We start from the raw sequence: 9,643 nt of genomic DNA on the forward strand, positions 1-9,643 counted from the left end.
TATGCCAAATGAAGGGCATGTGCTTAATTCATAATTGGATAAGAACGGATGTTGATATATGGTTTTGTTTAGGTACTAGCTTGGCCGCCTATACCTCCACATTTCCATAAAATGTTTTGCCTTTTCTTACCCATTGCCTCACTTTACCATATTTTTGTAAGCCCTCGGCTGTGACAGGACCTTGTTTGGTTGGAATGTGTGTACGGTAGTCAGAATTGTCTATCATATTAGTCGCATGCATGTTTATGTGGGTCGTAATCTAGGTGCGCGACTATTTTTCTTTCTCTCTTACATATATATGTTCACCCTTTGCTTCATGAGAGAGAGTGACCCGTGAGAGTCCATTATTAAAGGTCTTGCAAGGTCGACGGTTCAGCTTTATTATAAACATCTTACAACTCGTTTGCATTTGACTGTCTTGCTATAAGTGTTAGTTTCTTTGCATTAAATTGGCTTAAGTGGGCATTTGTAGCTAGCTCTGAGTTATCTTTTCCGTTCCATTAGTTGCATTTTAGTTTACTCGGGGACGAGTAAAGGTTTGGTTTGGGGAGATTTGATACGTGCATTTTATATAGTCTTTTAGCCTAATTTATGCACGTATTTCTATGCTTTTATCGTGGTTTTATGCTACGAAATGCCCCGAATATGCTACTTTGGGTTATTTTGTCTTATTTGCAGGAATGAACCCAAAAGTAGGGAAATCAAGCCTTTTACCGTCCGTTTAGCATGCATTTGGAGGAAGAGTGAATTTGGAGCGGGAATGTAGCTATTTTGAGATGCGCAAAGAAGAAAGATAGCTAGGCGAGCAAAGGAAGAACTTCAAATTGCTAGTGCCTACTTTGGAGAGCCATATCTCGGGTTCTACAAGAGAATATTCAGGTGATTCCAATTGGAGATGAAAGTTTGTCCTTTTAGCTTTCCAATGCCACCGGAATCACCCTGTTTTCCCAAGTAACGAAGAAATGGCAGCCGTTTGAAGTTCAATGCGCGAAGCAGGAAATTGTGCGCTGGAAAGTACTCGATCGAGTAGAATTATGCTCGATCGAGTCCTTTTTCTACTCGATCGAGTAGTTGCACTTATTGATTTACTCGATCGAGTGGTTATTTCACTCGATCGAGTGGTTTAGGCTTTAGTTTACTCGATCGAGTGGTTTTAAACCACTCGATCGAGTGGTTTCGCTGATGGGTTGGGCTTTTTAGCTTTAATTCCATCAATTAGGTTAATAAATCCTATTTTTCTTATAAATAGGAGTAGGACATCATTGTAACTTCTCTCTCTCTTTTCCCTTGGGTTCGAACGCTGCTTTTGCTACTGTTACTTTTGTTCTTCATTTCCGGATCTTTTAATTTAGTAATTCCTTCTTCCCTTCTCTCTTTAATTTAATGTTTGTTGTTCGTATTTCTTTTATTCTAGTTTTCCTTATTTCCATGTCTAGCTAAATCCCCTTAGTATGTTAGGATTAGGGAAGCCGTGGTAGCAACATGTTATAATTGACTTGAATAGATTAGTCTGGCGATAAGAATTGTATTAGGCAATTTAATTGTTATTAGGTTGAATGTATGCATGCAGGAGACCAATTTATCTAGTTAAACCCGACCTGGATCGAAAGATTGGAAGGGAAGGCTTGCTTAATTACAATAGGTAGTACCTAATTAGGGCGAAAGCTAAGTTAGGAGACCCTAGGGCAGTTTAAGGACCGAAAGGTGACGACCATAGCTCTTCTTATCAATAGTCTAATCGCCTCAGTACACCCGATAGTACAGCTGCCACGGTAGACCGACTCCTAGCATATTTCCCTCTCCTCTGTTAAATTCTCGCTTCCCTTTCCCTCTTGCTTTAGCTCCTTTAGTATAATCAACACAATCAAAACCCCCATCTTGTGACATTAGGCAGATAGAATAGACAAGTATATAGTAAACCGCCTCCCTGTGGAGATCGACCCTACTTACCGCTGACTTCTGTTAGTAGTAATCTAGGTATTTATTTTTGGTACATAACGACCGTATCATTCTTCTACCTTTTTGTCATGTAAATATTTCAAGTTTTTGCATTTATTACAAGGACATCTAAGTTTATTTTTTACCAAATCATATTCATCTTGTTGTTTAGCAAATTCAATAAATTTACGAACACCCTTTATAAATCTAGCGGTAAGACGTCTCTTCTTATCTACTCATTATTCGTACATCCATCCACGTTCCAATCTCTTCCTTTTAATCTAAATAATATATAAACCATAGTTTTAACAATAACCCATAGAACTATCTTTAACAATAATCCATGCACCATTATGCTAGTTATACTTCATTACTAACTTCAACCATACTAATTAACTAAAATTATACTAACTACACTAATTTACTACCTTTAAGAATACTCCACATCATACTAATTATAATAATTTACTACCTTCACCAATACAAACTTTATACAAACTTACTATGTTGAGATCCAATTTGATTAGCTAGTGTTGATGATGCCTTAAGACAAATTAATCTCATTGTTTATTTAATCGTGTGCCTCTTAAGTTTTAATCTTATAGCTCAAGATCTCTAATCGTTAATGAAGATTGCACAAGGATGATCAAAGATGAAGAATGTCATAGGTTAAATCATGGTATTGTAAGAGATCATTAAACTCGGTTTATTTCTAAGTGCAAAAACAACAGTGCAGTCCACTGTGACTTATGAAGGCTCGTCTTTGAAAGAAACATTTAAAAAATGTTAAAACTCTTTTAAATGGCTTTCCAAACTTTCAGCAAACCTTTTGAACTTCAGAAAATATGGTTTGATCTTTTAAATTGAGAAGAAAGCTATTAAAGTCTTGGAAAAGAAGTTGCTTGCATAAAAAGACACTTACCAAAAATGGGTTGTTTACTTTTACATATTTGGCAAAATTTATGGTTCCCATAAACACCACCAAATAAGCTCTTTCTTGAACAAAAACATAACCCATATTTGTTAGTGTATGGGCATCAAGTTTGCTTTGACTAAGTGTGCTAGATTACTTAAGCAAGAAACTCGTTTCTTGCATAAGGGTCTCAGTTTCCTTGCTCAAGAAACCGTCATTTTTCAAGAGTTACCCAAGCTTCAATTGTTTACATTATTTCTACACTTGGACTACGATTTTGTGAGATGTTTTAATGTGTGTAGTATACACTACTTGGACATTATAAATACGTTGCTTATTTCATTTTATCAAGTGTCCAACAACTAGTTTAAAACCGAAAAAAGACTTAAGCTTTTAATCGAGTAAATTAACTTTGCAAAATAGTTTATCACTTAAACATAATTGAGTCACATTTTGCAACTTCGTTTTATCTTTTGACTCTTTTTAACGAGTACGTTGTATTGCACTTAGTCATTCAAATCTTGTTCGATGATCTCGTGTTAAGAACTTAAACGTTATCTCCACGTTCATATTATGAATAACATTTAGATTCGTGTGTCTTGTACCAAGCGAGTAGAACCAAACCAAAGTCTTAGGATAGAGTTATCTTAAGCAAGAAGTCTGACAGAGGAGTAGCTCTAAGCACGAAGTCTTCAAAGCAGAGTAGCTTTTGAGCATGGAGTCTTTCGGCGGAGTAGGTCAAAGCAAAAGTCTTATTGCGGAGTAGCTTTAAGCAAGAGTCTTGGAAGCGGAGTAGCTTTAAGAAAGAGTCTTGGAAGCGGAGTAGGTTTTAATCAAATAGCAACCGGAGTAGATTGGAGAGTTTTTTTTATTATTCGTGGTGGTCTTAGTTTGTATGAGTATACTTCTAAGACGTTTAATAAAATAGAGTTGGACGTAGGTCGTGGAGTAGTGACTGAACCATTTTTAAAAACATCGTTTGTTTTGTCTATTTACATTTTGATTCTGCTACACTTTAACTCTCGATATTATATCAGAATCCACTGTGGATTACACCGCGACTTATACTTGCTGAAATGTCTTTGCATACTTCTAACTCTATAGTTCTAACTATCAACATCTCCTTTCATCTAAGTGTAGTCTAAAGTGTTTAAGAGTTTTAAAAGAAGCTTTCATTAAGCTTAAATTTTTAAATAGACACCTAATTCACCCCTCCCCCGCTTAGGTGCTCCAGTGCTTGACTTTAAATTTCTATCAGAGCCTCGTGCTCTTGATACTGGTTAATTACCAGAGAGTTGATCCTATAGTCATGGACGAGAAACATACTAAGTACCTTATCTTCGAAGAGGATAACTATCCTTGGTGGAAACACCGTATGGAACACTATGTCAAAAACTCAGATTATGAGTGTTGGGTGATAATTCAAAAGGGACCCCTTTCTATAACGTTTACTAATTCTGATGGGACTAGTGCCGTAAAAAGTGAGGATAATTATTACGAGGCCGATTATCACAAAGTCGAGAAAAATTCCAAAGTCATGTCCATTCTTCAATATGGCATTGGTGAACAAGAAATTAATCGGATCTCCAGATGTACCTCGGCCAAAGAGATTTGGGACACCCTAAGCCTTGCTTATGAGGGAACGTCTCAAGTCAAGAAGCATCGTATTGATCCTCTCATGCAACAATATGAGTTGTTCAATATGACGAAAGATAAGTCTATAAATGGTCTTTCTTCTCGCTTTTCTAGTATTGTCAATGAACTCAAGAGTCTAGGTAGAGAGATCGAATCCGAGGATAGAGTCCGAATGATCCTTCGTAGCCTAAGTGATAAATGGAAACCTAAGATGACGGATATTGAGGAGGCTAAAGATCTATCCAAATTGTCCCTCTATGAACTAATGGGCTCACTGATGGCACACAAGTTAACTCTTGTGAAACGTTCGGGTGAATGCTCGAAAGTTAGAGGTTGCGTACTTAAATCAACCTCAAGTGACGAGGAAGATGATGGAGATGATGAACAAGCAATGTACTCTCGTAATATAGCGGATATGATCAATAGTCACAATCGTAAGAAGTTCAAAAATTCTAGCAAAAAAAATTTCAAAAGTAACGATCTTATTCCACGGTGGCTTGTTTCAAATGAGGTGAAAAAGGTCACCTTATTAAAGATTGGCCCATGTGTAATAAGTTCAAATCTAAAGATAAACGAGATTTTGCAAAGAAAGATTTTAAGCATAAAGTCTTGTCTGCAATATGGGGTGTGTCTGATTCCGATGAGGATGAAAGCCTTGAGGAAGAATTAGATGCCAAAGTTTGCATGACCACTCGTCTTGATCTCGATAGTCCCAAGTCTTCAAAGAAAGGAGCCGCTCAATGTCTTATGGCTCACTCCAACGACTCCGATGATGACTCCGACACTGAGGTAATTAATCACAAGAACAAGGTGAGAACTCTTTCCAAAGAAAATCTTTGCTTAATGTTTGATGATGTACTTGACAAATGTCTAGCTAAAAATGAGAAACTCGACGCTATACAAACTTAAATTGAGGAAATAGCCGAAAAGAATGTTGGTCTTAAAGAATGTCTAGATGAGATAAAAGAAAGTAACATCATCCCCTCCCTTAAAAATGAAGTTAACAAATTTAGGAAAGAAAACCTTGCTCTCACTAATATTGCTAGCTCGTCAAAAGCCACAGTGACCTCCACTATTGCTTCTGATGTTGAAAAAGAAAAATGAGAGTTTGATTAATCATGTTAATGCTTTAACTAAAAAAAAGACTCTCTGCTAGCTGACTCACCTCGTGTCAACGTGATAATAAACAACTTGAACATATTTCTTTGTTGCTAAGTGACGAAGTAAGTCATACTAAACACTCTTATAAAATAGGACGATTAAATCTTGACCATCTTGCTAAAATTGAAACATTGACCAAGGAGCTACATGATGCTAAAGAATTTTACAAGAAATGGGAAGGAAGCCAAACAGTTTTAGACTCTCTCACAAGTCAGTCTCAAAAATCTGAAATGAAGGCTGGACTTGGTTTCAAAAGCAACAATATATCACACTGTGGCTTTCGAAACCAGGAACCATGCAAAACCGACTTTCGAAGAAGAAAATATGTTGCTCTTTCTGAGTATATTATTTGCAATTTTTGTCGTCATACTGGTCATGAATTTCATGGATGTCCTAAAAGATTGAATGACTTAAACAAGAACATCAAGGTTGCTAAAAATATGTCGATCCGTAAAAATTTGATAGATTATACGATTCACAACAAGGTGCCCAAACTCATTTGGGTTCCTAAACTAACCTCTTGATTTCTTATAGGCATTAGTGGGAGGCTGCAACAATTGGTACTTGGATAGTGGATGTTCTTGTCATATGACGGAAAGTGAAAGCCAATTTCTCTCACTAGAAGCCTACAATGGTGGCACCGTGACGTTTGGTGACAATAAGAAAGGTGAAATTATTGCAATCGGGAAGGTTGGTAAGTCATTGTCACAATGTGTGGACAAAGTGTTGCTTGTCAAAGGTTTGATGCATAATCTCCCTAGCATATCTCAATTGTGTGATAATGGTAATATTGTTGAATTTTGTGCTAGTGAATGTTTTGTCCTAAATGGTAATACAAGGGAAATTGTTTTAGAAGGAAAACGTATTAAAGATATTTACATGACTAATCTTTGTGCATTGTTTAGTCGTACCAAGTCTTGTATGAGTGCTTTAATGAAAAACGACCCATGGCTTTGGCATAAAATATTAGGTCACGTAAACTCTAGAACCTTGAACGCCCTTAAGCGATTTGACTTAGTCGATGACATTTCTAACATGAAATTTGACTTTAATGGTTTATGTGATGATTGTACTAGAGGAAAACAAGTAAGAAGCTCCTTTAAATCCAAAAAAATCGTTAGCACATCGAAACCTCTTGAGTTACTTCATATTGACTTATGTGGTCCAATGCGTCCTAGAAGTAAGGGAGGTAGTCGTTTCTTATGTGTGATTGTTGACGATTTTTCACGATTTGATTAGCTTCTCTACTTGAGTTCTAAAGATGAGGTATTTGATGAATTTTTAATTTGGTTGAAAAAGGTCCAAAATAAATTTGATAAAAAGCTCATATATTTGAGATCCGACCATGGAACCGAATTTAAAAATTCTTCATTTATTTCTTATTGTGATGAGCACGGTATTAGCCATAAGTTTTATGTGCGTGCTACACCTCAACAAAACGGGGTTGTAGAGCGTATGAACCATACAGTTGAAAACATGCCTAGAACTATGCTCATTAGTAGTAAGTTGCCAAAGAATTTTTGGGCCGAAGCCATCAATACGTCATGTCATATTTATAACCGTGTTATGATCCATAAAATGCTTAACAAAACCCCCTACGACTTTCTTAAAGGAAGAAGGCCTAATTTATCCTACTTAAAATGCTTTGGAAGCAAATATTTTTTTCACTACAATGGAAAGGATAATTTGGGTAAATTTGATGCTCGTAGTGATGAGGTCGTATTTGTCGGTTATTTATATCGTAGTAAGGCTTATAAAGTGTACAATAAACGAACTATGAAAATGGAAGAAAGTGTACATGTTATATTTGATGAGTCTAGTCTTTTCATTCTAATACATAGGAAGAGGATGAACAAGATGATGAGGACTATGAGCTTGGAATGATCCGGCATGACATGGATGGTGTACACGAAAGAAATGAGGAAAATGAGGAGAATCAACAGTCCAAGTCACTGTCGAATGAAGAAACTGGCCAAGAAACAGGATGAACAGATCCACTTACAGTTCAAAATAAGGCTCCTACATCCAGGGGGAATGGGGAACACTTGAACAAAACGAACAAACAGAAATAAACCCCCAAACACAAAATGAACCAGAATCCACAGTGGACTCCACTGTTGATTCAGAACCTCATGATGCCTCAACATCCTTAAACGTTTCAAAGAAGTGGAAATATAAAAAATCTCACCCTCTTTCAAACTTGACCAGTGACTTGAATTCGGGAAGGAAAACAAGATCATCCCTCAATGATTTTTTTGCATTTCATGCGTTCCTCTCACAAATTGAACATGAGAACATCACCATGGCTCTTGAAGATCCTTGTTGGGTGATGGAGATGCAAGAGGAACTTAATCAATTCAAAAGGAATGAGGTATGTCATCTTGTCCCTAGACCTATTAATTGTACCGTGATTGGTACTAAATGGGTCTTTCGCAATAAGCTTGATGATTGGGGTAATATCGTAAGGAATAAAGCTAGACTAGTGGTGCAAGCATTTAAACAACAAGAAGGTATTGATTATAATGAAAACTTCGCATCAGTAACTAGGTTTGAAGCCATACATATGCTAATAGCTTTTGCAGCTCAGAAAGCCATCAAACGTTTTCAAATGGACGTCAAAATGGCTTTTCAAAATGGTTATTTAGAAGAGGATGTCTTTGTGGAGCAACCACCGGGTTTTATGAACAATGAATTTACAAACCATGTTTTTAAATTGGACAAAGCACTTTATGGTTTAAAATAAGCTCCAAGGGCTTCATATGATCGCTTGTCAAAATTTCTTTTAGAAAATGGTTTTGTGCGTGGATCCATGGATAAAACATTGTTCATAAAGTCACAGTGTGGGGAACTATTGATTGAATAGATTTATGTTGATGACATAATATTTGGTGCAACGAATGAACTCCTTTATTTGTACTTTTCGAAACTAATGAAATATGAGTTTGAAATGAGTATGATGGGAGAGCTAGGGTTCTTCCTTGGGCTTCAAATTAAGCAAACTCAAGATGGTGTGATGATTCATCAACAAAAGTACATAAAGGATATGTTATGTAAGTTCGGAATGACTAATTCTAAACGTTTCTCTACACCTATGGTTTCATCTATCAAGCTTGACAAAGATGATTGGATGTCGCAACCTAATCAAAGATAAATACCCTAGACACAAATGAATGTAGTAATAGGGGTTAAACACAAGGAGACGGTAGTTGCTAAACAAGTTGTTATAGGGTGAATTCTATCAAGGTCGGTTATCGATTGGTTTGGTTGAGTTTATGAAACAATAATAATAAAGAAAGAGTCTAGGGAGGTCGGGTCACACATGCAAATTATGTAAATGCTCAAGTTAAACATAGGAGTTGATAAAATTGTTAATTGTTTAGGCTTAAAGACAACCACCTCTCGGCCTTATTGTCAACCATAGGTCGGGTCCTAGAGAACTCTCGTTATGTATAGGTCGTCCTACTAACACATGTTTAGTCTAATTCAATTTCGTGCCTCTCGACTTAAAAAGTGAATTAACAAATTTAATCTAAGATAGTGATCATTTATCAAAGACTAAAAATACAATACAAACATGTGAAAGAAACACTGAAACGATATTATAATATCCTAGTTCAATAATTGCAAGAACTACTTATGCATGGTTTCCCTTATTCCTTAGACAAATTTAACTACTCTTGCATAATGTAATTTAAACTAATGACAAATGATATAATAAAGTTGAACATTGACACGGCTGTCGCAACCCTATCAAAAATAAAACCAACAGCCTCTAACTAATGCAGTAGAGGCAAGTCGGATATCGTATCCACAGGGAGGCGGTCACTATCTACTTGTTATTCAGTCTGTCTATGGTCACGGAATGGGGGGTTTGAGTTGCTTAAACTAAACTCACAAACTAATATTAAATAGCAAGGAATGAAATAAGAGATTAATCAGATAGAGAGAAATATGTCAGGATGTTGGTTCACCATGATATTACACAAGTCAGCTAAA

This window comes from Silene latifolia, chromosome 6, assembly GCF_048544455.1.
Source record: "Silene latifolia isolate original U9 population chromosome 6, ASM4854445v1, whole genome shotgun sequence".
NCBI classification, from domain to species: domain Eukaryota; kingdom Viridiplantae; phylum Streptophyta; class Magnoliopsida; order Caryophyllales; family Caryophyllaceae; genus Silene; species Silene latifolia.